Source organism: Halichoerus grypus, chromosome 13, assembly GCF_964656455.1.
Source record: "Halichoerus grypus chromosome 13, mHalGry1.hap1.1, whole genome shotgun sequence".
In the NCBI taxonomy this organism is placed as follows: domain Eukaryota; kingdom Metazoa; phylum Chordata; class Mammalia; order Carnivora; family Phocidae; genus Halichoerus; species Halichoerus grypus.
This window is the reverse complement of record NC_135724.1, coordinates 85541106-85566556: the sequence shown is the minus strand read 5'-3', so window position 1 is coordinate 85566556 and position 25451 is coordinate 85541106. Positions and strand designations below refer to the sequence as shown.

At 47.1% G+C, this 25451-nt stretch overlaps 2 protein-coding genes across 6 annotated transcripts in view; one reads left to right on the top strand and one right to left on the bottom strand.

The window, feature by feature from the left end:
* DDX54 (DEAD-box helicase 54) overlaps nucleotides 1–25451 on the bottom strand; it is a 424174-nt gene that overhangs the window by 109810 nt on the left and 288913 nt on the right. The window lies entirely within an intron of this gene.
* RPH3A (rabphilin 3A) overlaps nucleotides 1–25451 on the top strand; it is a 254656-nt gene that overhangs the window by 133974 nt on the left and 95231 nt on the right. Inside the window, exons 1-2 of one of the 5 annotated variants that reach the window (XM_078060942.1) lie at nucleotides 19483–19621; nucleotides 20157–20278. The exons of 1 other annotated variant lie outside the window; for it this stretch is intronic. The gene's annotated coding sequence lies outside the window, so the exon portion shown is untranslated. 3 more of the 5 variants (XM_078060944.1, XM_036123537.2, XM_078060943.1) reach the window with 3 other exon arrangements.

Genomic DNA, 25451 nt, shown 5'->3' with positions numbered 1-25451 from the left:
GGAATGGGCAAAATGGGTGAAGGGAAGTGGGAGGTACAGGCTTCCAGTGATGGAATGAGAAATTCACGGAGGTGAAAGGCACAGCACAGGGAATATAATCAATGGTACTATCATCGTGTTGCACGGAGACAGATGGTGGCTACACTTGTGGTTAGCACAGTGTGACATACAAAGTTATCGAATCACTGTGTTGCACACCTGAGACTGATATAACACTGTGTGTCAACTACACTTCCATAACAATAAAGAGTAAAAACAGATAATAATAGTAAAAAACAATACTCTCTTCTACTTGTGTCTTCAGTGTTGGTTTTTACACCAAGAAGTGAGCTCTATTTAGTGAGTTATCAAGTCAGTTTAGTGGGTAGAAATCAGCATAGAATAGAACCTATCGGAGAACGTCATTGGTGGTATGTGGAAGTGTTTTGTGAAACTTTTGCTTCAGTCACACGTTTCTGTGCATGCACGTCGAGCTGGGTTGTGATGTAGAATGTAGTTCTTACTTGTGGGTCTTGGCTTAAAGTCTGAAAAACACTGCTGTGCAGTGATGGCAGCTACTTTCTAGAATGATCTTCTCTGACTCTAAAATTAAAAAAAAAGAAAGTCTCTGCCCACCCCCATCCTCTCGTGCTGGCAGTTCCCTTTCATCTCTGGTGCTGTCCTCTGAGAAAAATGTGATGCAAACCCCCTTCAGCCCTTCTCCTTCCCGGCTCCCATTCCTGGCTCATCTCCTATCGGATGTGAGCTGGTATAGACGGACTTCTCGGAGGGCCTCAGAAGGCTGGCGCAGCTGCTGACTTTACTTCACAGAGGAGAGCTGCTCACACTCAGGGCAGAGCAGTCCTCATGGTCAGGTGCTGTCCTGCACCTTCAGGGCATTCAGAATCCTTAGCCCAACACTAAACACCAGGAGTGTCCTCCTCATCACTGCTAAAGAGACAATGCCCCTTCCCTGCTTTTCTGAGCCTCCCACCTGCAATCCCTACCACCCCCAATCTAAAACACCCACCACCTTTGCTGTCCTTCCCACTTCTGGGCCTTCCAAAGCGCTGTTTCCTCTGGAACACTCTACCTCACACTCACTCCCCACACCTCCCTCTCACCCCCAGTGCATGGCCATGTCCCCTCATCCTTCAGGTTTAAGTATGGCGCATCTGGAGAGGCCTCCAGTTGGAAGCCCTTCCCTCTTATCGCTGTCCACAGCCGCAGTGCTATTCTAGTTCTCGTGTATTCTCTGTATGTGACCTGAATCTCCCTCTAATGTTTACACTTCCTCCAGGTGGGACCCTGATTGTCCCATCCACTGGTGTGTCCCCAGGGTAATGTCTAATATCTAGAAGGCACTCCATAGATAGTTCTAGAAAGAATGATTTATATATGTTTTCATTTCGTCTCAGAAGAGGTCCTGATGGACCAGTGACCATTTTCTGAGGGTACTAAATAATCCTTCTCCCTGTGGTGACAGGCTCTTTGCCATCTGTGAAGTGGCAGTCTGAGGAAATTCTGATGAATTGTCCTAGGCGGGCAAATCAGCCAGGGGCCTGGCAGGGACAGAGGAACACTCAACCCAGAAAATCTGCGGAGTATGAAAGGGCTATTTACAAAGATGGAGGCGGGGTTTAGGGAATCTGCCAGTTTGGGCATCAGGCCACGGACTTGAACCAGCAGGAGAATGTTGCCACCTCTAGGTATTAAGGGGCGGGTGAGGAGAGAGAGAAGTTACCCGCACCTTGAGAGAGAAAGCTGTGGAGGCGGCCACCTGACAGGGGCTGTGTGGCATTTGGCCAAGGCAGTTTGTCCATCCCATGGTGACCCTGCAGGGAGGGGACATGGGGATAAAGACCCCAACCTCTCTTTCTCCTCAAGCTCTGATCTCCTGTCAGAGCCTCCCATTGATAAGCCCAATGGGCAAGGGAGCCCAGTGATGTAGTACATATAGGTCAGCTCCCAAGTGCCCGGAAGGACAAGGAAGAGTAACAAAAGATGACTGGGACAGTGATTTACCTCAAGGGACAGTAATGGTAATGGCCTTGAGAGGCCATGGAGTAGTTAAAAGCGTGGGTGCCAGAGCAAGTCCTTGGGTTTAAATCCTGCTTCTTCCACCCCTTAGGTATGTCACCTCTCTGTGGTGCCCCCTACATAGACTTATGTGGGCCCTGAATGTGTTAGACAACATGTCAAATACTTAGATTAGTGGGTGACACATGGTAAGTGCTCAATCATTGTTAGCTCTTACTGTCATTTAAAACATTGTTCTCCTAGGCTTGTACAGAAACTTAAAGGGGAGGAGGAAATGAATAAGACCTTTTGTTGAAGGATGGGGCTTTGCAGAAGCAAAAGGAAGTAAAATATAATGACAGTGGAATTGGTTCCCTGGTGTGAAAAAGATCTCCCTCTTCTTTTCCATTATGAGACCTGACCCCAGCTTTGAAATTTTGATTGCTAGCACAAATTGAGTTTATTTTTTCTCACATTCCGCACTGTCATCTTTTTTTTTTTAATAATCTATAGGCTGATGGAACATATTTGAACCGAGATATTAAATGAGTTTTCATTCACTACTTTGAAATGTTTTAATCCCCTGAAGAGAAAGATTAAAGCTCTTTACAGCAGGTAGATAGGGGTGTATTTTTTAAAAAAATTGAAGTTGATATTCAGCATTCCACAGAATCTTCCTTCATTTCCCAGCATCAGTGGATGGATGTCCATTTCGTTGTCCACATCACCACCAGGTCACAGTGAAAGGACAGGTGGGGTGGGGGGACAGCTGAGGCTGCTAGGAAGGAAAATCAAGGAACAAGTTGGCTTTGAAAGGCACCAGGGAGGGAAAGGATACTGGGATGTACAAAGCATGCCTGACAAAGGAAGATGACATGCTGTGAAAAAATATCTATCTCTATCTTGATAGTAGATAGATAGATGTAGATAGTTACATAGATATAGATAAATAGATATCTTGTGTTAAAAAATTTCTAATCAGGACAGAGTTTGGAATGAACAGAGAACTCTCTCAGGCATGAGAGACAAGTTCTCAGACTGTCACTGGCACACAAAGTGTTATGATGACGAAATGTGAGCAGAATATTTATGAAGAGGGGACACTAAACCTGATTCATCTGGGAGTGTCCTGGAGACTTCTGAGAGCACTGAACTGAGAGTCCGGAGAACTGGCTTCTCCCTCCAGGGCTCCCTCTCTCTGGTTTATTACCCTTCTAAGACACGGAGCTTCTCAGTCTTATATCATGATCATAGTATTCCCACTGCTTACCTTGCAAGGTTTGGGTTGGTGAGAGTGAAAATCCTTTGAAGAATATAGAGTTGTGTAAGGAACATCGTATATGTTTAAAATGTAATAATAAGTAAATGCTAAGTATCTATTTGTACAGTGTGCCAGGGTGATTACTTTGAGGGGTAGAGAAAAAACAGTGCTAGATGTATAAGACAGTAGGGAGGGGTTAGAATTAAACTGTTCTAAGACATTGTCTTGGAGGAGGGTAGAGAAGTAGATTCATTCTAGATGAAGTCACATACACATGTTAAAAAACGGAAGGTATGGGACGTCTGGGTGGCTCAGTCGTTAAGTGTCTGCCTTCGGCTCAGGTCATGGTCCCAGGGTCCTGGGATTGAGCCCCACATGGGGCTCCCTGCTCGCCGGGAAGCCTGCTTCTCCCTCTCCCACTCCTCCTGCTTGTGTTCCCTCTCGTGTTCTCTCTCTCTGTAAAATAAAATAAATAATAAAATAAAATAAAATAAAATAAAATAAAATAAAATAAAATAAAATAAAATAATAAAATAAAATAAAATAAAATAAATAAAATAAATAAAATAAAATAAAATAAAAAAATAAAAATAAAATAAATAAAATAAATAAAATAAAATAAAATAAAAATAATAAAATAATAAAATAAAATAAAATAAAACAACAACAACAACAATAAAACGGAAGGTAACCACTGAAAGAATAGGAAGAAAATACAACCTTGGAGAAGTGCTGACAATACTGAGTCCATCTTTGGCCCTCCATCTTGTTCATGTTTGCTCTATGACCGCTATGTGTTCTGGGCTCCTTGGAGATTAATATACACACATTAGAAATGCCTGTGGGGGCTGGGATTGGAGGAGACTTGTTTCGGCCTTCCGAGAATCTGTTGGAGATAACGGTCTTTCCCCTTCCTGATGCACAGGGGGGTGCCACAAGATCTAATTAAGGGTTAGCTGTCAGTTAAACGGTGCATGCAAGCCCTTTGAGGTGCATGCAGACCCTTTGGTCTCGCTACAGTGCCCTTCTGCATGTCCCCTCACTCTATAAAATCTGTGGACTAAGGTCTGGACTTTGCAGAGAATAGTTATGCAGCTGCTGTGGATCATTTTCCACCCTATCCCCACCCTGTCAGTAAGTTACCTTGAATAAAACTTTGTAGACTGTATGGAGTCACCTCTTCCATTTTCTGATCTCAAAGTGCCTTCTCAGTTTGGGAGATACTTTTCTGTCTTTCCCTCCACCTTCGAACAAACCTCCCTCCTAGCAGAGGGGGAAGTAGAATGCCAGGGAATACCATGCAAAAATCAGGGCAAACAAAGAGCACAAAATAAGATGATAGAGGGAAATTCAAATATATCAGTAATCATAATAAACTTGTGAATTAAAAGATAGAGATCAAAGGTAGGGTATGGGCAGAACCCAGCTATATTGAACACATAAAAACAGAGAAAAGTTGAATTGAAACCTATCATTTTTCCAGGGGATAGAATGGTGTCATACCCATCTTTTTTCACTTCCTGCATTTCCTCTTTACTCTATGGACTTTATAATAGGGCAGGGATTGAGTTAAACTGGTTCGGGAGAAATCACGGGTGACAGAGAAAAGAAATGAAAGGGGCATTTATTTTTTTATTATTTTTAAAGATTTTGTTTATTTATTTGAGAGAGAGAGCGAAATGGAGCAGAGGGAGAGGGGGCAGAGTGCAGAGTCCAACATGGGGTTCAATCCCACAACCCTGAGATCATGACCTGAGCTGAAATCAAGAGTCAGCTGCTTAACCGACTGAGCCGCCCAGGTGCCCCCAAAGGGGCATTTATTGAGCCAGGTACTGTGCTGGGTAATTTTGAAAGAGAATAAACTCACTTAGGATAGAAATATACATTCTGGTGTAGCTTATTTGTCAAATGCTCAGACTATCATGTCAGACAGACCTAGATTTTGTTTCCAGCTCATTTATTCATTCATTTACTCATTTAGCTGATATTTGTTGACTACCTATTATGAGCTAAGAAATTTGCTAGGAAGTCACTTTAATCTCTCTGTGACTTAGGTTCCTCATTGTATCAGTCTGTTTTGACAATAATGATATGTAAGAAACAACTGCAAAACCTCAGTGGCACATAACAATAAACATTTATTACTGTTCACTAGTCTGTGGGTTGCCTGGGTAGAAATGACAAACTGGACAGAGTTTGGCTAATCTTTCTGAGCTTGCTTATGGGCTGTGGGTCTCTGGGAGCTGGCTGATCAAGGATAGCCTTGTCTGGGCTCAGTTCTGTCTCATGGGGCCTCTCATCTTCCAGCAGGCTAGTTTGGGCTTATTATTGGGCAGGATTTCCAGAGGTAGAAGTTGAAGGTCCCCTTGAAGTCCAGAATCTTGGCATTCTATTGGCCAAAGCAAGACAGAGCCCAGCCTCATTCGAGGGGCAGAGAAATTGACTTCGTCTCCTGAAGGACAGAGCTGCAAAATCACACTGCAATGTGAAGTCACGTTGCAAAGGCTGTGGGTATAGGAGAAGGAAGAATTAGGGCCACTTTTGCAACCAATCTACCACAATCATGTTGTTACGCAGAGATAATATTAGCACCTATTTCTTAGAGTTAATTGTGAGAATTCAGTGAGATCACGCACATAAAGCAGTGATTTTGAGCCAGGCTTGCAGAAGGTGCTCAGCAAGTAGTAGCCATTACCCCCGCTGCTGTTGCTGTGATCATTAAGGTTGTTATTATTATTATTGATTTGAGTCCTCCTCATCCCTGAGCATCTGCTCAGTGCAGTTCAGAGGTTCAAATCCCCTAGTAAGCTTTGCTCCTGCCTGCCTGATTGCTTTTTCTCTTAATAAAGGAGCAAGTCAGCTGATGGAAAACTTCCTTGATTTTGCGAACATAGATGCCACTGTGTGTTAGCATCCTTTGGCCATTAGCTGTCGAGGCAGTCAGCGCAGAGATCTATTTAAAGAACATGTAGGTGCTTTTGCTTTTTGCCATCAAAACCGTGCCAGGGATGGAGATACAACTGAAAGAGGGGCAGAAGGGTCCTGATAGGAGACAGACCTTCCATTTGCCATTTGCATTTACTCAGGAAAGGGGAATTAACTGCATAGTGAAGTTAGGGCTCCTTATGTTAATTAATGATGCCTCCAGTTAAACATTAATGGTTTATTATGTATTTTTATTTCCAAAGGAGAGAGATCGAGCCTTGAGTTAGAAATGCCTCACAGGCCACAGTTTGGCTGAATTCTGTAGTCCTCTTCACAGTGCCTCAGCAGGCTGGGTGCTCTTATTGTTTAGCTAAGAGAAAAAGGATTACTGCGTCTTGGCTTTGTTGGGGTTTTCGTCTATTGCCAAGCAAAGAGTGGCCAAGATGTTTTTCACTATGTAGGATCAACCTCAATAGTGGTTGATATTATGGGCCTGATATCAGCCTCCCATCCAAATGGGAACATTTGCAAAAATAATCCATTTAGGGAGAAGAGCAGAATGAATTTATTGATAGAAATCCCCACAAATTTTAATTTTTTAAAAGAAGGGAAACACTTTCTTCTGAGTTTCATCCCAAAACAGGAGAAGAACCAGAGATGAAATGTGTTTATGATTCATCAGAAAACAGATTTTATTTCTCTTATTTTTAGAAGTAGCTGTCTAGGTACTGGGTTCTGTCGAATGAGAGAGGGATTATATTTGGAAATCCTAATTGTGGAGAGGCTTTCTTTAAAAAGCAGCCTAAAGCCAAACTGGCTCCCACTGATGCTTCTTTGGTTGTTTCTTTTTTCTCTTTAATCCTTCTGACACTCTGAAAGTAGTTCACACATTGAATTAAAAGAATCCATTTTGTCCATCCTTGATGTTTACTTGACTTTGTAGTTCTTCTCCAGAAGCCACAATCTCTGATCCTCCCTTTGAAGAATGGTGGCAGGAAAATTATGGATTTAATTTTTAAGTTGGAACACTCAACTCAAATAGGCTAAAGCAAAAAAAAAAAAAAGAACGTATTGACATACATTATAGACAAGTATAAGAGTTTCAGGCATGGCTGGATCCAGGTGCTGAAATAATGGTATCAGGAATCAGTTTTTCACATCCCTCTCTCTCTTTTGCATCGATCTCAGTCTCGGGCTGGAGGGTGGCAGAGATGCTCCTCAGCAGCTCCAGGCTTGCATTCTACCAGCTTAGCAGCCCCACTGTAAAAGATATATCTCCTTCCTAAAAGCAGTAACAAAGTTTCAGGTAAGGATCCATTGGCTTACATCAGGTTACATGCCCTTCTCTGTACCAGATATTGGCATTGTGGCCAATCCAATGGAAAGATTGGTCAGGCTTGGGCATGTGCCTGCCCCTGGAGTAGAGGGAGGCATCAGCTCTATCTGGACCTCATGGACCAAGTATGGGCGTAAGGGTGTGATTTACTTAAAGGGTAGTCAGGAGCAGGGACATGTGTGCTGATTGGGCAAAGGTAACAGATTATTTCTGGGATAATGTTCTGGTCTGGGTCCTCCCAATAGGCAGACACCAAGATGGGACTAAATGTGCAAGGATTTAATTAGGGGAAATACCTGTGGGGGAAAATAGGAAGAGTGCCAGGAAGCCACGGAGAGCCACCAGACCCTGAGTGAAGGGGAGAGGGAGGGAATGATGGGTGGGGGGCGTCTTAGACTCCCCTGTAGTCTAAAGAAGCTTCCACAAAGTGTCAGGAGTCCTCCAGCCACTGCCAGAGGAGAGCCTGTCTCCCTGGAACCGGCCTGTTTTAGTATCCCTGCTGCACTCAGTCATTGGCTGGGAGCAGCCCATGGGAAGGGTGGCCTCGTTTGCACCGATGGATTTGAGAATGTAGCAGCTGGGGCCCTTGGTTAATTAAACTTCCTGTAGCTGGAGGTCTGCAAGGTATTCTCATGGCTGCCACGGATAATAACTCACAGTTATGAAGTACATCATAGATTAAAAGATGCTGTAACAGTTCCCAGCTTAGTTGATCCCTATTATGCAAACAATATTATCATCACCTTCTCCCATTCTACAGATGGGGAAGGCCAGGCAGGAGGGGTAACGACTTGTCCCAGGTTGCTCCACTAGTCAGTGAAGAGCTTGGACTCAGAGCCTGATCACTGCCTCCCTATCTATGATACCCCTTCTGCCCTGAGTTGACTAGCATCCCCCAAAGTTCATGTCTACCTGGAACTTCAGAATGTAACCTTATTTAGAAATAGGGTCTTTGTGGATAGAATTGGTTAGGTTAAGATGAGGTCATACTGGATTAGGGTGGGTCATAAATCCAACATGACCTGTGTCCTTAGAAGAAGAGATGAAGACACAGACACAGAAGAGATAGGGGGAAGAAGCCATGTGATGATGGGGCAGAGACTGGGGTGGTGCAGCTGTGAGCCAAGGGATGCCGAGGTCTGTTGGCATCCACCAGAAGCTAGGAGCAAGGCATGGGACAGCTTCTTCCCTACAGCCTTCAAGAGAGAGTGTGACCCTCTCGTGACACCTTGATTTCAGACTTCTAGTCTCCAGAACTGTGAGGGAATAAATCTAGCCATTGTATTAGCCATCGAGTTGGTGGTAATTTGTCTTGGCGGCCCCGGGAAATGGATACACCCTCCTAAAAGAACCTGTCGCCCCTCTGGTTCTCTCTGTTTGTCTTGTGTGACCCTGCCCCCCACCCAGCCCCATGGGCACTGCTGAGCTGACGAATCCAAAACCACAGAGCTTGTGTTCAAATAGCAGAAGCCCAGAAATGCTGACCAATAAGACTTGGAGCATATGCAAAGAAATACCCAGGGGCCACTCAGAGACAGGGAGAACACTTGGTTTATGATGGACCTCTTCCACATCATATGAGGTCTGGCTAAATTTCATATCTTGTTTTTGTATCCATCCATCCATCCATCCATCCACCCACCCATGTACCCAGCCATCCATCCATTCATCCAACGGATTTTTGTTGAGCACCTATTGTATATTAGACGCTATTCTAGGTGCTGGGATACAGCTGATTTATTAGGTGTCTGCTCTCATGGAACTTATATTGTAGTAAGAGAAACGGACTCTATCCATCTATCTGAATTAATAATAAACCATCAGGTGGTGATAGGTGCTATGCAGAAAACTAAAATCGGCAACGAGGGGAAGGTGATCAGAGAAGGCCTCTCTGAGGAGGTGACCTAAGCTAGGACATGAATGACAACAAGGGAACCCACTGTGCAAAGAACAGGAGGAAGTGAGTCCAGACAGAAGGAAGGGCTGGTGCAAAGGCCCTGAGGTGAGAACAAGCTTAGGTGCTTGATAAACAGAACAAAGGCCTGAGTATGGAGTGTAGCGAGAGAGGGGAGAGTGGTAGGAGGCAGGGCAAAGAGGCATGGGGTGGGAGAGGGGGGCCAGGTAAAACCTTTTCTTTTGTTTTTAAGTGCAATGGGGAGAGACCAGAGGGGGGTTCAAGAAAAGGAATGGCATGTCCTTGTTTGACTCTGAGGCTACACCACTGGCCATGTGCAGCGAATGCATTATAGGGAGGCAACTGCCATTGTCCAGGCAAGAGGTGATGGTGGCGGGGAGGCTGGACCTCGGACTCCATGAGATCCATCTCTGAGGGGGTTTCTGTTTCTTGCAACCAGATATGTGCTGATGATGACCCAGGGATCCTGATGCCACACCTCTGTTTCCCCACTGTGCTCTGAGGTCCTTGGTGAAATTAGCAAAACCTTCCTTTCGTACATCTTACTTCTTTTATTCCTTGTCTGAACCCTCTTTTCTCCCTTCTGCGTGTCCAGCACCCTCATAATAATATCTCTCTTCTCAGGGCCCACCTTGGCCTGACGTCTGACAAAACCCCTCACAATCCCTAGTTTTCCCCTTCTTCCTTCAAAACTTAACCCGTCCTGCATTCATTCTTTTGAGAGGCTAGGCTGATAAATGTAATCTTTCTGGTATTTCTTCCAGATAACACTGGACTTTTATGGTGATTTTTGTTGCCTTCAGACCAAGCAGGTATTTGCTGAACGTTTCTATTCGCTGAGCTCTGTGCTGGGTCCTTTTGTGTGTTTCAATCCCCTTTGATCCTTACAAACATCTAGGAAAGTAGACTCCCCTTACTCCCACTTTACAGAGGATGGAGAGGCTCAGAACATCTGCTCCCTTTTCTTGAAACGAATTATGGGAATATCAGGATAGGTCCATGAGAACAAATGATCTTATTTTGATGCCCCTCAAGGCTGACTGGAGAATGCCATATAAATGCTTATGAAAAGTACCCTCTGGAACTTATCTGGTTTCCCTGAAAAACTAGTAGGCATTTTCAAATGCAGCCAGACTCATGTCCCCCGAGGCTTTTTCTCTCTTTGCTTCCTGTGCTAGAAAGGGCTGGTGTGAGGTTCCTGGCTTTGCTGTCTGAGTGAGCAAAAGACTCATGTCCATGTAGCTGCAGCTTTAGAAGCATCAGCTTGGGCAGGGGCTGTGCGGCTGACCTCCCCTGCAGCGATCACTCCTCATCTTTTCTCCAAGCCTCCTCTTCCATGTGGTCGGGGCCACGAGAGAGGCTGTGGGTGAATGGGTGGCCTGAATTTCTTCCTGCTCCATTTCTTTGCAGTGTCCTGGGTGTGGTGATGATGGTGCAAGGCTTAGTGAACTCTAGGCATCTGGCCCAGAGGAAGAAAACCTTTGATCCAGGAAATAAATGGCTGGCAAAAATGTTGCCCCCTTTCATTCATTCATTCAGTCATTCATTCATCCACTATTTATTTGGTATTTATCCTGTGCCAGACCCTGTGTTAAGGACCTAAGAGAGAGATGTGGTCCCCTGTCCCCAGGAACTGATATTTGGATGTAGCCAGCAACTCTGACACTCCTCTTCTGGGATGACGGTCTAGTCTAGGTCCTTCTAACCTTGTTCATGGACAGCAGGATCTGGGAGGCATGGGGCACCTTAGAGAATTCCATTCACTACTGACATGAACCATTTGTGGTAACTAAACCTGCAATTTAGGGTGGTCAGATGTCTCCCTCCCTTCATGCTGGGGATCACGGTGGAAGGAGACATGCTGTTACAGTGCCTGAATTATGTGCACTGGGGCCAGAGAAGAGGAGGGTCCAACCGCGTCCGGAGGAGTCAGGAAAGGCTCTTGAGAGTGCAGACAGGTGCCCTGTGCTGGGCCCAAACAAGCCCTTAAGTGTTTGTTTGGCACAAATGCAGTGCTTGAGGGTGTGGGGTCTGACCTAGGACAGGTATAGACTGAGTCCCTGCTTGGTTATGTGGTGATGTATGAGTCTGAACAAATATCTTATTCTGTCTGAGCCTCAGTCTTCTCATCTGGGACATGGAGATCAATCCTAGGATTTACTCTCCAGAGATGCTGTAAGTATATGGCAATATTCTACATGTAAGGAAGTTAGCTGAGGTCTTGGGAAAATGCTGTTATCATCCTTCATAAATTCTGGGGGGACTACCAGGGATCAGAAAAGGGGAACCTCAGTCTGGACTGGTGTAATCATAGAGGTCTCCCTGAAGGAGGTGAATTTCGAATCTCGAAGCTTGGCAAGAGAAGGGAGGGTGTCACTTTTGCGTCCTTCTGTATCCCTAGCATCTGGCATGTAAGTCCGACCTCATCTTATGTTTGTTGAGTGAATAAATGAATGACCAGCCAGGACTTTGAAGGAGGATAGAGTGTGCATGTATCCAAAAATGGGATCAAATTATATATACAATCTTGTAGTCTTTTTTTTTTTTAAGTATCGAGATTACATCTTTTCAGGGTTCCATCAAAACTGTCCCAGTGTGGGACTGCTTCATGGCCGCTGGTATGGACTATACCACAGTTTATTCAAATGACCCTCCCATTGCTGGACATTTGGGTTGTTTCCAATCTGTCATTATTATAAGCAACGCTGTGATACTTATCTCTGTGTATATGTCTAATTATGTCCTTAGATTAGATTCCTGAAGAGAGTCTAATGGGTCAGATGGTAAGTGTGTATAATTGTTACGGTTTGGACACGTAGCACTGGATCGCCCCCCAGGAAGGCTGTGACAGTTTACTCCCCCCTGCCAGCTAACCTGACCGCTACTCTGTGGCCCTGTACTCCGGTCCCTCTCCATCTCTGCGCCACTCTGTGTTGCCTCGCCTGCTTAGCCCAGTGGGATTCGTGGGGAGAGCTAGCCTCTCCTTTCTCAAGCCTGCTGGATATCTGTCGTGTCACATTAGGACTACGTAAGTGCGATGTTGAGAAATCTCCTTGGAGGAAAGATGTTCCCCCGATGTTGGAGCGAGGACTGGAGTAGGGAGGGAGAAACGCTCGGGGTGCTGAGAGGTTGGGCACGTGGCGTGCCCCCTGCCACCCACCGCCCACCCACTTCCCAGGTCTCCTGTAGAGATAACTTGTTCCTCCTCTGTCCGCCACCACGCGTCACAGAAATATGTGTCTTCCCTCCAGTACGCTTTTCACGGCTCTCTCGTAGCGGTTACCACTCTGTTTTGTCATTTGGAGGTCTCTTTTCTATCTCTCCCTTTGGCCTGTAGCATGGAGGGGTGGAGTCTTACTCATGTCACAGTATCCCCGGCATCTGGCAGAGGGTAATAATAATCATAATAGGAACAACAACACCTCATGTGTTGAGCGTTTACTATGTGCCAGCACTTTGTGGACTATACCAAGCCCTTTACGGATCTTTGAATGGTCCTATAAACTAATGAGGTAGGTATTACTCTTACAGACGAGGATGCTAAGGCTCAGAGAGGTGAAGTGACTTGCCCAAGGTCACACAGCCAGTGAGTAGACGAGGTGAGATTCCAAGCTAACTCCCTTTCAACCATTCTGCTAGGAGCTTGGCGAGTAGCTAAGCCACTAAATGAGGAGTCAGCTCTCCCTTTGCCCCCTCCCCAACACGAGCTAATGACTAGGACTTGTTGACTGATGCCTGGCAGAGTTGAGGAATCTGGCTTGTTCATTTCAGGGAAAAGCCAGAGGGTCTTTCTGGAAGAGTGCTTTGAAAGACCCAATAGGAAATAGCTCTGACCTCCCCTCCTCCAGTCACGTGCCTGCCATCCCTTTATTATAGATTCATTCCTTTTCCATCACAGCTTAAAGCTACTTTTGGAAATGTCAGCCCCCTCCATCCTTAATGCCTTGATGGATGTCCCGTCTGCGGAGCTTTTTTCTCAAGCAGCTCTTCCTCACTCTACTCTTTTTTCCCACTTGCCCAAATTCAACCAGCTCAAATCTTACTCCTCAGGCAGGTGTCCTGGCTTCTCCCAGCTTGCTCAGCCCTTTTCCTGTGGCTAGCAACTCTGGCATTGATCATCTGAGATGATGACCTGGCCCAGGTCTTCCTAAAATTGTTCATTTTGAAGACATGGGGCTCCTTGCAGGATCCCACAAACCAATGACATACACCATTTATAACTAACCATGCGATTTCAAGTGGTCAGATTCCCCGTGTCTGAGACTGAAGATAAAAGAAACAGGCATCAAATGTTCTAAGAATAATTCACTTACTCAACATGGACCAGACATCAAGTTTGTTCTGGGCCCCAAGAACTCAGAGATGCACGAGACTGAGCTGTGTTCTTGGAGTATTCGGTGCGATGGGAGAGCCAGTCATGTGGGCTGGACCCTGGGAGAGGGTTAGCTGGATTGTAGGAGCTCAGATGAGGGACGCACATATGGTCACTCTTCAGTTACTGCTAGTTATTTATTCTTTATAGACCAAAAGCAGATTCTGAAGGGGACCTGGGACAGGGAAGATCCCGCATTCTTCCTTCATTTTCTTGGCATAAGACTTTGCTTCTGGATTTACTGGAATAACTGAAGCGGCCCTCTGAGAGAAGCAGTTACTACAGGGAGGGGAGTTAGGTGAATCCGACACACCCAGAGGGCTGACTTCAGGGCAGATAATGCCATTGAGATGCTGAAATAAAAGAGAAAAGCAAACTTATTTTTGCCCTACATTCTACATACTTAAGTACGTTTGTATACAAGAAAACGTTAGGTCGCTACTGGAAGGGGAATACAGTATTTTTCTGATGCACTTTAAAATAAATATGCAACACTCAGACCTTAAAAAAATATGTATCCACAGACCACCTCACATCATCTTTCGTATTTCAGCCCCACATGTATCACCCTGTGGAAAATGCATTTTGTCAATAACAATCATCATTACAACAGTGAAAGTAATAAAGATGATTCGCATAGGGCTTCCTATATCCCAGGCACCATTCTAAGTGCTTTTACATATGTTTGCTCATGTGATCCTAATGACAGCCATGTGAAGCAGTACAGTTATTATCCCCCACTTTACAGATGGGGACACTGAGGCACAGAGAGGTTTAGCAACTTGGAACCTAGGCAGCCTTACCCTAAAACCTGGCCTTTTGACCATTTCGTCACTCCGCCTCTGCCAATGCCCTTTTCCCAGCACCTCCGGTCGTTTGGGGCTAGATGCTTCACTAGACTCTGCAAGGAGGAAAAGGACCCTTGTTTATATCGGTTAGCTCAATGAAACGTCCTGGCCACACAGGTAGGTAGGTGGGGAAGGTATTGTAGTCCCATTTTAGAGTTGAGGAAACTGAGGCACAGAGCACGCAGATGACATGCCCAAGGTCACACAGCTGGTGAATGGGAGAGCCAAGAATCAAGCCCAGAGCACCGGAAGGCAAGCCCAGGCTTATTTGCTTTGGCAGCGGCTTGCCTGGTAACACCAAACTGACTGATTAGTAAATAATACTTGTTGACTTGTCATAAAAACTTGTCCCGCCAAGTCCTGCATCATCTTATCTGTAATTACCCTATTTTCTCCTAAGGGGGCTAACGGGCCTCCCCAAGACTTGCCTCTTTCTCGGTGGGAAGGGATCTTTTTTTTTTTTTTTTAAGATTCTATTTATTTATTTGAGAGACAGAGGGAGCTTGAGTGGGGAGGGGGTGGTGGGAAAGAGGGAGAGGGAGAAGCAGACTCCCCGCTGAGCAGGGAGCCGGATGCAGGACTCAATCCCAGGACCCCAAGATCATGACCTGAGCTGAAGGCAGATGCTTAACCAACTGAGCCACCCAGGCACCCCTTGGTGGGAAGCGATCTGTCGGGGAACTTAAGCCGGTCTCAGGGACCCAGCAATTCTCTCTTTTTTTCTTACTCTTCCTGACTCTCTGCTCCATTTACTTGTTTTGTCTCTGACTGATCCCCAGTGATGAGTTGTGCTCCTGAAAAGCTGCCCTGTGACATTTCTTCCCTTTTGTGTTCCTGATGATAGCATTTCCCCAGAGGCTCTCGAAGAGAAGGAGGGAGTGGAGGAGGCAACGCGTGCCCCGGCAGTGCCATCCGGCCACAGAGCCTGGTGGTCCAGCTAAAGCTTTGAGCTCGAGTCCTTTCTGTTGTAGGGCCTCCGTCTGTGTGCACACGTGTGCAGAGGCACGTGCACATGTGTGCGCGCACGCACACACACACACACACACACACACACACACACACACTGTATGGCTTAGAGCAACTGTAAAATGATGGAAGTACCGGTTCCTCTGGCCCAGAGGGAGCTCAGTCGAGATTGCTAAGGCTGATTTGGGCGCTTCCCATTGTGGGTTCCCTGGCAGACGCACCCTGTTGGTTTCCTTTGGCTGCTATAACACGGAACAACAAAGTGAGTGGCTTAACACAACACGGATTTATTATCTTATAGCTCTGGAGGTCCTAAAATCAAAGTGTTGGCAGGGCTATGCTCCTTTTGGAGGCTCTAGGGGAAGATCTGTTTCCTTGGCTTTTCCAGCTTGGAGAGGCCGCCCTCATTCCTTGGCTTGTGGCCCCTTCCTCCGTCATCAGGGCCAGCACTGTAGCATCTTCATCTCTCTGTCTCTCAATCCTACACTCCGACATCACCACCCCCGCTCACCCTCCTCCTCCCTTTTCCCTTTGTGAGGATTCTTGTGATTACCTTGCGCCCACCCATTGCGCCAACCCAGGATAATCTCTCCATCTCAAGATCCTTAACTTCATCATATCTGTAAAGTCCCATTTGCCATATAAGGCAATATATTGACCACTTCTGAGGATTAGGACGTGGACCTCTTTGGGGGCCATTATTCTGCCCCATTTGAAATAGGAGCATTCTTTCTGTGCTACCTCTGTACCCATCTCCGTGGGAGACAGTACATCACACTGGGGCCTGAAACTATTGAGATTCACACCCTGAGCTTCCCCCTCTTTGTAGCTGTGTTAGCTTGGGCAAGTCACCTGACCTCTCTGGGCCTAATTTCCTCATCTTTACGATGGGTAAAATTTCACTGTGCTAAGTCATGAATAGCATTGAAGTAATACAGCATGTCACTGGGTGAATAATAAACACCAAAAATAAATGGGAGAGGCAGTTATAATTAGGGATGCCATATAGCATGATAGTTACAAACTCAGAGGGTCTCAGTTCAAATCCCAGTTCCACTACTTATGAATGAAATGGCCTCGGGCTAGTTGCTTTAGGCATTTGAGTCTCAGTGTTCTCATTTGTAAAATGGAAATAAAACTATTACCATTTGAACACATAGGATTGTTGTGAGGATGAAATAATAATAACGTGCAAAATGAGTCACCCAGAACATAATGGGTGGCTTCTGTGGTTGTAGTTATAACCATCACCAGCATTGCCCATCCTCCCTGGGGGTAACCAAGAGACTTAGTGGGCTGCCTCTGGCCTCAGCAGAGCAAGGACAGAACGGGGCAGCTTGCTGAATCCAGGGCCCTGAGAAATCCCACAGCACTGCTCCATCCTTGAGAGGATCAGAGCCTGGCTGGGCTAAGCCTTGAGGTGTCTGGTTTCGAGGTATCTCCCTGCTGCAGAGCTATTGGAGCTTACAGGAGCAGCCCGTTCTTTGAACTAAGAGCTCTCCAGGAGCTCCCAGGACAGAACCAGGGTTTAGAGATGGTGACCAGGACAGTGCAGAGGGTGGGGCAAAATCCCCAGAGAAGGAGGGGCTGGTTCCTAGATGGCGTGGTCATCAGGGAAGGTGCAGAGCTTTGGTTTCAACCATATTATCATTTTTAAATTTTGCTGCAAAGCCCTGTTTCAATGAAGGCTTGGGCAGATGCCCAGTATGCAAAACACTTAAAAGCACAGCTGTTCTGGTTGAAACCAGGATGTGTGTGGGGGGCAACTCAGGCCTCCTTTTCACTTTACCAGGGTCCTCTAGGGGGCCCAAATTGAGGCAGAAAACTAACAGGGTGGCAAAAACACAGGCCTTGGAGTCAGACAGACCCGGGATTGCATCCCTGCCTCTGCCACTATCTAGCTGTGAACCTTGGGGTTTCATTTCACATGCTCGTGCCTCAGTCTTCTCATCTGAAAATGGGACCATAAATAGCACCCACCTCATGCACTTGTGCAAACTGCAGATAGTTAAGTGTCACGTGCCTAGCATAGCGCACAGTAGGTGTCTAGGCATTTAGCAGGTGGTAGCTATTTTGATTTCCTAAGGGAGATCTGAATTAGAGACAGACCCTTTTAGAACATGTGCCTAAGCCTGGAAGCTGTGCTGTGGGGTAGATGTTCTTTGGGACTAGGAGCCAAAAGACCTGGGAAATATTGGGTCCTGATTCTACTACCAGCATCCTGTGTGACTTTAATCCCTATCTCCCTGAATCACTCTTTAGATGTTTATTGCCAACTATGTGCCAGGCACTGTCCTAGGGGCTGGAACATAGGCCCTAGCACCTGAAAGGCCCAAGTTCCGGACTCAACTCTGCCACTTCCTAGCTCTTTGGCTATGAGCAACTCACTGCCGCTCTCTGGTCCTCACTTTCTCCATGTGTAAAGTGAGAGGATTGAACTTGTGTCATAGGGTCTTCCCAGGAACGATCCAATGAGACCCTGCCAAAAAAACCTGTAGAACGTATTTGAACTTTACTCTGAGAGAGAGACATTCTGAAGCATGGGCTTCGGAATCATACAACCCTGGGTTTGAATTCTGTGTCTGCCACTTACTGCAAGGGACTTAATTTCTTGAGGCTCAGTTTCCTCATCTGTAAAATGGAAGTAATAATAGTCTCGTCAAAGGGTCATGGCGAGGATTGAAGGAGCTGATACATGTAAAGTTTGCAGGAGAATGGCTGGGGCATAGTCAGTTCCCAATAAATGATAGCTGCCATCGCCACTGCCACCACCATAACCATCGCCATCATCACCATCATTGTGATCACAATGACCATGAACATCTATAAAGTGAAGCTCTAAATAATCTGTAAGACCCTGCCATTTTAAGTCCTACTTTTCCAGGGGAGAATTAAGTGACAAATGTAGTAGCTCGCCCTGGGCCATGTGAGTGGGACACTTTAGAGGAGGGTCCCCGGTAGAGAGAGTTCTCCTTCACTTTTCAGGTCTAATCAGATCTTGGTCTACTTGAAAATTTCCTTTCCTTTTCCCATAGTAAGCAAGAATAGGACCCTTGAGATCTGGAACACTGGAAGCTATGGGAATTAACGTCTCTTTGTATATTTCTCCTTTTCATGGTTTTATTTTCTTGTTCATACAGTGATTTCACTTCAGATCTTTTGGGGATGGGTCTTTGGCCGAGGCTTAATTGTCTGATTTAGACGTCCTGTAATCTCCCAACTTCATCCCTCTCACACCACATGCTGAAAGGTGAGGCTTGGTGCATACCATCCTGGGTTGGCTATCAATTCCTTTCTCCCTCTGTCAAAATATTTGAATTGTAGGAGGTTATGGTATCCTAGCAGCCCACAACTTTGGTGTTCTTATTGTTGCTTTTTATGTTTAGGAAAATTGGATAGTCATATCCTCATTTTACAGTTGGGACTTGGAGACATTAAATGACTTTTCCAAGGTTGTATGGGGGCCAGAACTGGTTCCCAGAAATCTGTCAAATGCTTATTCAACTAAGCCCCTTAGAAATTTACGTTCATTAAGCCTTTCATCCTCTGAATTCTGAGGCACTCAAGATACAGGTCAGAAATCTGAAGCAATGCGGGTGAGGCCAAGTCAGCTGGGCTGAGTTTTGGGGGTAAAAACCACTTGGAGGCTCCCACACTGGGGTCAGACTCTTCCCAGCAGAGAGGAACAGTGAAGGTCTGGGTGTGTGTGTGGGAAAGGGGCTGTGAACTTACAGCTCCTGGCTCTGAGAGTGAGCGACAATATTAGAACAAGTGTGTGGTAGGTAGGCTGTCACTGACTTCACTGTGTGATGTCGAGAAGTCCCGTCCCCTCCCCCCCGCTTCACTACTCCCCCTTCTCTGCTCAAACCATCCAATAACTTAACTTCGCTGCCTGAAGGTTCGCTTCCCGCCCATCCCTCGCCGCCCGCCGCATCTTAGCGCTGTCCGCGGTGCTGATCGCCAATCTCCTGATTGCTGTTTCCACCAGCGGGGATCTCTGGTGCGCCCAACCTCTCCTCCTGGCCTCCCACCTCTCTTTCTCCAGGCACCTCACACATAAATCACGGGTGGGAGGCCGGCTTGGTTCCCCCTGCGCCGGGAAGCTGCTGTCCCCTCCCTTGCTCACACGGGGTTTTGCAGCAGTGGTGGCCGCTGCCACTGATTCGGGCACTGGGGAAGCAATTGATTCGTCTACTGCCAGCAACCTGGAGTTGCCTACGCGGACGCGGACAGAGGACAGAGAGAAAGAGAAAGAGAGAGGAAGAGGGGGTGGGGGGAGAGGACTCGGAGCGAAAACCTTCTTCATCCATGTGGAGGGCGGTCTGAGGGAGCCACTGTCTTTGCCTTGTCCACAGACTGGTCTGAGTTTTCTCTTCTTCTGGCAGTGGTATTTCTTTTCGTCTTGGTCCTGCATGATTTAGGGGTAGTTGCTGTGTGTGTGTGTTTGTGTGCGCGCGCCGGTGCCTGTGTGCGTGCCGGCGCTTTGATTTTATTTTGGGAAGAGTAGGGGAATCAGATGAACAATTTTCTTTCAGGCACCTCCACTGAGCTTTCAAACCAAGTCATTGGGAGTTAGTGTCTTCCCACCCTGGCAGGGAAGGGAGGAGTTGGCAAGAATTTGGCTCACCCATTCCCTCTGCAATCCTCTGGTGTGGAGGTAAGTGCTATTCTTCTAAATTGTGTAAATGGGCTAGGGGTATTGAGATCCCAGTTGGGATGAGGTGTGTACATGAGCTGGTGGGATAGAGGGTAGGTGGGTGGGGGAGGGATGTCGAGGAATGACCACATTTATTTGCCCACATTCCGCAGTGTTTGATCGCCTAAGCAGCACCCCAAAGCTAAATGAGATTTCGGCTCAGTGCCCAGGGAGGGGGTAAAATATGCTCCTGTTTTAGGCAATGCGATCAAATTTGTGGCTTCTGCCCAATTTACCCTCTCCCTTACAGCAGAAGCTGTTGAAAGTAGCCAGCAGTTCTCGGAGTGGATTAACCCTTCATGGGCTGGCCAGCCTGCATGGAGGGTCTCTGGATGTTCTGCTCTGTGGGTGGGCACCTTGGCACCGGATGAGAGAGGGTCAGCTGAGGCTGAAAGGTTAACCCTTGCTGAGGGTTACCTAGGCACACCAGGTGAGGCTTGCATAGGACAAGGCTCAGACTGTACTATCTTCCAGGTGTAGCTGAGTGATTCAAGTGTAGTGATTTTTGCAAGCTTGGCTGTTCTAAGCTTCTTGAGATGGGAGATCTGGGAGCCATGAAAGGACCACATTTTGCTTGGAATGAGTGGTCAGGCAGCCCAGAGGGGAACAGCCAGCAGCCTGCTGAGCAAACGGTGTTTTATTTTCACAGGTGGTGCAACCTGTAAGTGATTGTATGGGGGGTGCATCCTGACACCAGCCTGGGGGACTCCATCCTGAGCCTGTCTCAGAGTAGACAAAGAAGGGAACAGAGTTTGTTCGGATTCTGGGGAAGGACCCCAGTTTCCGGCTTTGGATCTGTTCCAGGGCAGACCAAACCCCGCTCTGGTTTCTTTATCTGAGATCCTGATGGGATAAGCTTGCACCAACCTGTTAGTGAGTGGGAAGTCGAGGTTTCTTGTCACTGAATCCAAAAACTCACATTTAATTTTAAAACGCCTTTGCTGCTAATCTGTGACCCATCAAAAGGAGATTTCTCTTTGCTTTCTGCTTTGATTACATCTACCTTTCTGGAAATGAATGTCCTTATTTTTAGCATCTTCACAATTATCTCAGGGGCCACTTCAGTCTTCTGCACCCCCAAGGATTTCTCTGTAGGCTCTTGTTCTTAGAGGTGGGAGGAATAAAACATCAGCCCCAGAGACTGGCAAGCCTGAAATGTAAGCAGGGCCCACTCAATCATTTTCTTGGGTCCCGGAGCCAAGTGGGGACGCCGAAATCCCGGGGCATGTGCCTGCTCAGGGAGAGCATGTGAAGCAGAGGGAGTGGGCTGCTTGGTGGTTAGTGTCAAAGACGGGGTCCTCAAAATCCCACGCTTTACTCACTGGGTGACCTTGAGGACTCTCAAACTAAGTTGCCTTAGTTTCCTCCCTGGGAAGCGTCAAGTAGGAATGACTGACATGCAGAAATTTGGCTCAGATAAGAAGCCATGAGATCTGGCCTTGGGTGAAATTTAAAATATTGAACTTTGGCATTCACTGGTCAAACTGGACAGCTGGGGCCCTGGAGTGGGGGCTCTTAGGAGTTCTCCATTGTGCTAAGTGTTAACCCTTTAATTGCTGGATTGTGGTGGGGGGGTACTAGGAGAGTATCGGGGAGCCCCAGGGGCCTCAGTGCAACATCACCATCTGGTACAGGAGTATTTCAGTGTTTTAACAACTGGTTCAGCCATGCAGAGCATGCATGCTAGCCCAGCTGAGGTTGCTGGGGCTGGGTTGTTAACATGTGGGTGCTTTGAAAACATCTCCTTGCTGCTTCTCAGCCTTACTTCCTTGGGGGTGGCTAAGATCCAAAAGGCTGCCCTCCCTCCTCCCCCATCACATTTGAAATGGTGCATTGTGGTGCACCAGGGAGAGGGAAACAGAAGCTTCTGGAAGGAAGCTTGGGCTTGGACCAGGGGACCTGGGTTCCGGCCCCAGCTCTGCCTCCCCTTTCTGGGCCTCAGTTTCCCTGTATGTGCAATGAGGCACATGGTCTAGGTGACTCCGGGTCCCCTTCTAGCTCAGGTTCTGTGACTGTGTGATAGGAGTGTGTGTGCAGGCAGGCTTCTAGGAAGGATGTGTACTGTGTTTGGGAATTTATCATGAGTGCTGAGGAGGCCTGTTTGGGGTGAGTCAGGACTGGGGGTCTCTTGTGAGAACTTTGCTAGGTTCCTAGAATCCTGTGCTCAGCTGGAGAGGGGTCTGCTTTATTCGTGGCCTCAGATACATAGATATACAGATATAGTAGTATTTGAAGGCTCTATCGAGACTTATCCCAGGGGTGGCAGCAAGGACCCCTTTGAGAACCTCCACTCTGAAAAGATGCGTATCCACACGAACACACAATACCCAGGGACTCGTGGACCCTCCCTAATGCTCATCTGAGCACCTCAAGTTCAGAATCTCTGATCTAGTCTGACCCCTTCAGGGGGGCCCAGAGAGGGAAAGCAACTTATCTAAGACCACACAGTAAATTACGGCCGAGCGACATACACATCTGCCGTCATGAAGATAAGGCATCATCTCTTTCCTCCTGGCTTAGGCAGCCCCCACTCACCCCACCCAGCTGGTACAGAGGGAGGACATTCCGCAGTGTCTCTCTAGCCAGTGCTGGTGATTGGGAAGCATAGCTGTGGAGACAAATGTGGGCATTTCCTTTCTCACTGGTGGGAGAGATGCAGCCCCCGGAGGCTCTGCAATTCTAAAAGCTGGCCTGGGAAGACTCTCACCAGCTGGCTCTCCCTCTCCCCCTTTCCTCCTATAGCTCGTATACATTCAGGACACCTGTCCAAGGCTATGAGTTCTTGTTGGGGTGGCTGCGTTGGGCGTTTATTTGTAGGATGTGGTATTTACTCTTTATTTACTGCCACCCTCATGTGGGTCATAGAGAGTTTGTGACTTTCTACTAAAAACCACCATGACATTCAGTCCCATCTCCTGTTCTTTATCCCCTTTGAGTGGGGAGCTGGTCGTAAAGGTAGATGAATCAGGAGTTGATGCGAAGACCATGAGAAGCAAACAGTGTGGTAGATTTCTGTTAAGGGCTGAGGCTGTAACCTGGGATAGAAAGATATCTGGGACCCAGTAGTGGTAGGCTGGAGCCAACAAACTTAAATTATTCAGCTGCCACCCAGGATGGAGCTCCCCTTGTGCTGGGACTGTGAAGGAGGTACCACAGAAATAGGCCCCTCTCCTTCCTGTTACCCACCCCCCGTCTGCCTTCTTAACCAGCCGTCTGAGGGGCTGCAGTGTGGGACTCTGGGAGAAGCCAAACCTGGGTTCAATTGTGACTCCAGCGCTTCCTTGCTGTGTGACTTCAGGCAAGACCCTTAACCTCTCTGAGCCTCAATTTCCTCAGTTAAGTATATTAAGGTAGTACGGCATGGAAATAGATCTCTTGGGTTTAGATCCTTCCGGCTGGGTCACTTCACTTCTCTGAGGCTCAATTTTCCCTTTGTAAAGTTGAAGATACTAAAGGAATTAGGAAAACTTTGAGTTAATGCTTGCAAAGTACTTAGTACTGAGCCTGGGGGGAGTAAGTAAGCAACATACGTTAGCCATGGGGATGATGTTGGTGATGGTAACAGTGAAGTCACCCTGGACTGAAACAAGATTGGGGGGAGGTAGAAGGAGGTGAATCCTGGCCAGCTGTGCAGCTTTGGGGCCCGGGAGAGAGAAGACAGGGCTTGGAGACAGGAGACTTCTGGTCCAACTTTTTCCCTCTGTGGTGTTCGTGCAGTTGCTGGTGGTCCCCAGAACCTCAGTTTTTTCATCTGTGAAATGGGCATCATGGCCTCCTTTCCTTGAAGCCCATGAAGCCCTGAGGAAGCAGGCCCTCGTGAGTGTGGTGGGCAGGCCCTGGAGGACGGGGTCTGGGAGGAGAAGCCCTCCCAACTCCTCTGTCTTTTGTTCCTCCACATCCTTGGGAGGTTTTTGCTGAATCATTCCAACTCACCAGCTCAGAGCCCGTGAGTTTTTTCTAGGAGACCCGAGCTTTCCCTGCCATGGTGCTACTGCCTAGGGGGAGAGGTGCCACAGGCAAGCTCCTGAAGGGCCAAGGCTGTGCATCTCAGTTTGTAAAGTCAAGGTTAGCACACGGCACTTGTTCACGGTGACCTGCATGCACACAGGAATAAATGAGTGGAACCTCAGTTGGTTGACTAGTGGACAGGTCAATTTGAGGAGGTGCCTTCGACCTATGGTCCAGCCCGAGGTCTGCATACAATAGGCACTTAGTGTTGGTTGGTTCTGATGAGTCATTGGTGCAGAGTTTAGAAGGACTTGGCTTTCATCTCGGGTCTGTTACAGGTAAGGCTGGGCCTCTTCTCCTCCTGCCAGAGCATCTTTGACACTCATGTACCATGCGTTTATTGAGTACTTACGGTACACCTGGCACCGTGGTGGGTATTGGGAATAAAATGGTGACAAAGATACCATCTCTTTTGGGACTTAGATTAAGTAAGTGGCTGCCTACGATGTGTAAGCTTCGGGGGGTGGTACAGAGAGAGGGCTTCCTTAGTCACCCTTTTTGGGGGGTGTTTTCACTTAGCTCAATGACATCTGAAAGTCCATTATTAAAGCTTTGTTTTTTTGTCTTAAGGCCTTGCTCTTGGACAAAGAGCAGATGCCTCGGATGGGATAACACATCTGGCCTTATTAGTCATTTATGCTTTACTGAGGAGGAGTTGGAAAATCCCTTCCAAAAAGTGAGGGGAGAGCTGTTTTGGAGTGGGGAGTGGAGTCTGCGCACACTGAGCTTGCAGGTAAAAGAAGGGACAAAAGGCAGGAAAGGCACGGGTTGCTGGACTCACCTTCTGCCGGGGGTAGAAAGCTCTCGATGTCTAAGAGAATCCAGGACAGATTCTCGGGAAATGCCTTAGACCCCCTCCATCAGACACTCTGAGTGCAGGGCCTTGAGACCTGTGTTTTTACATACCTCCACTGCTATAGATAAAGGAGTGTTTTTGAAATGCAGAACACTTCTACAGGTGTTAGTTATAACAGTTCTAGGTATGTTGCAAGCCTCAGACTTTCTCCCAAGGTTCTCTCCCCCACTGCTCACCGTTTCCCAAGGGGCTGAGCTGGGTAAGATTCAGGCTTGTTGCCTCCCCAGCGCCCATCATTTACTTTCTGCCCCTGAATCCCTGTTTCCCACA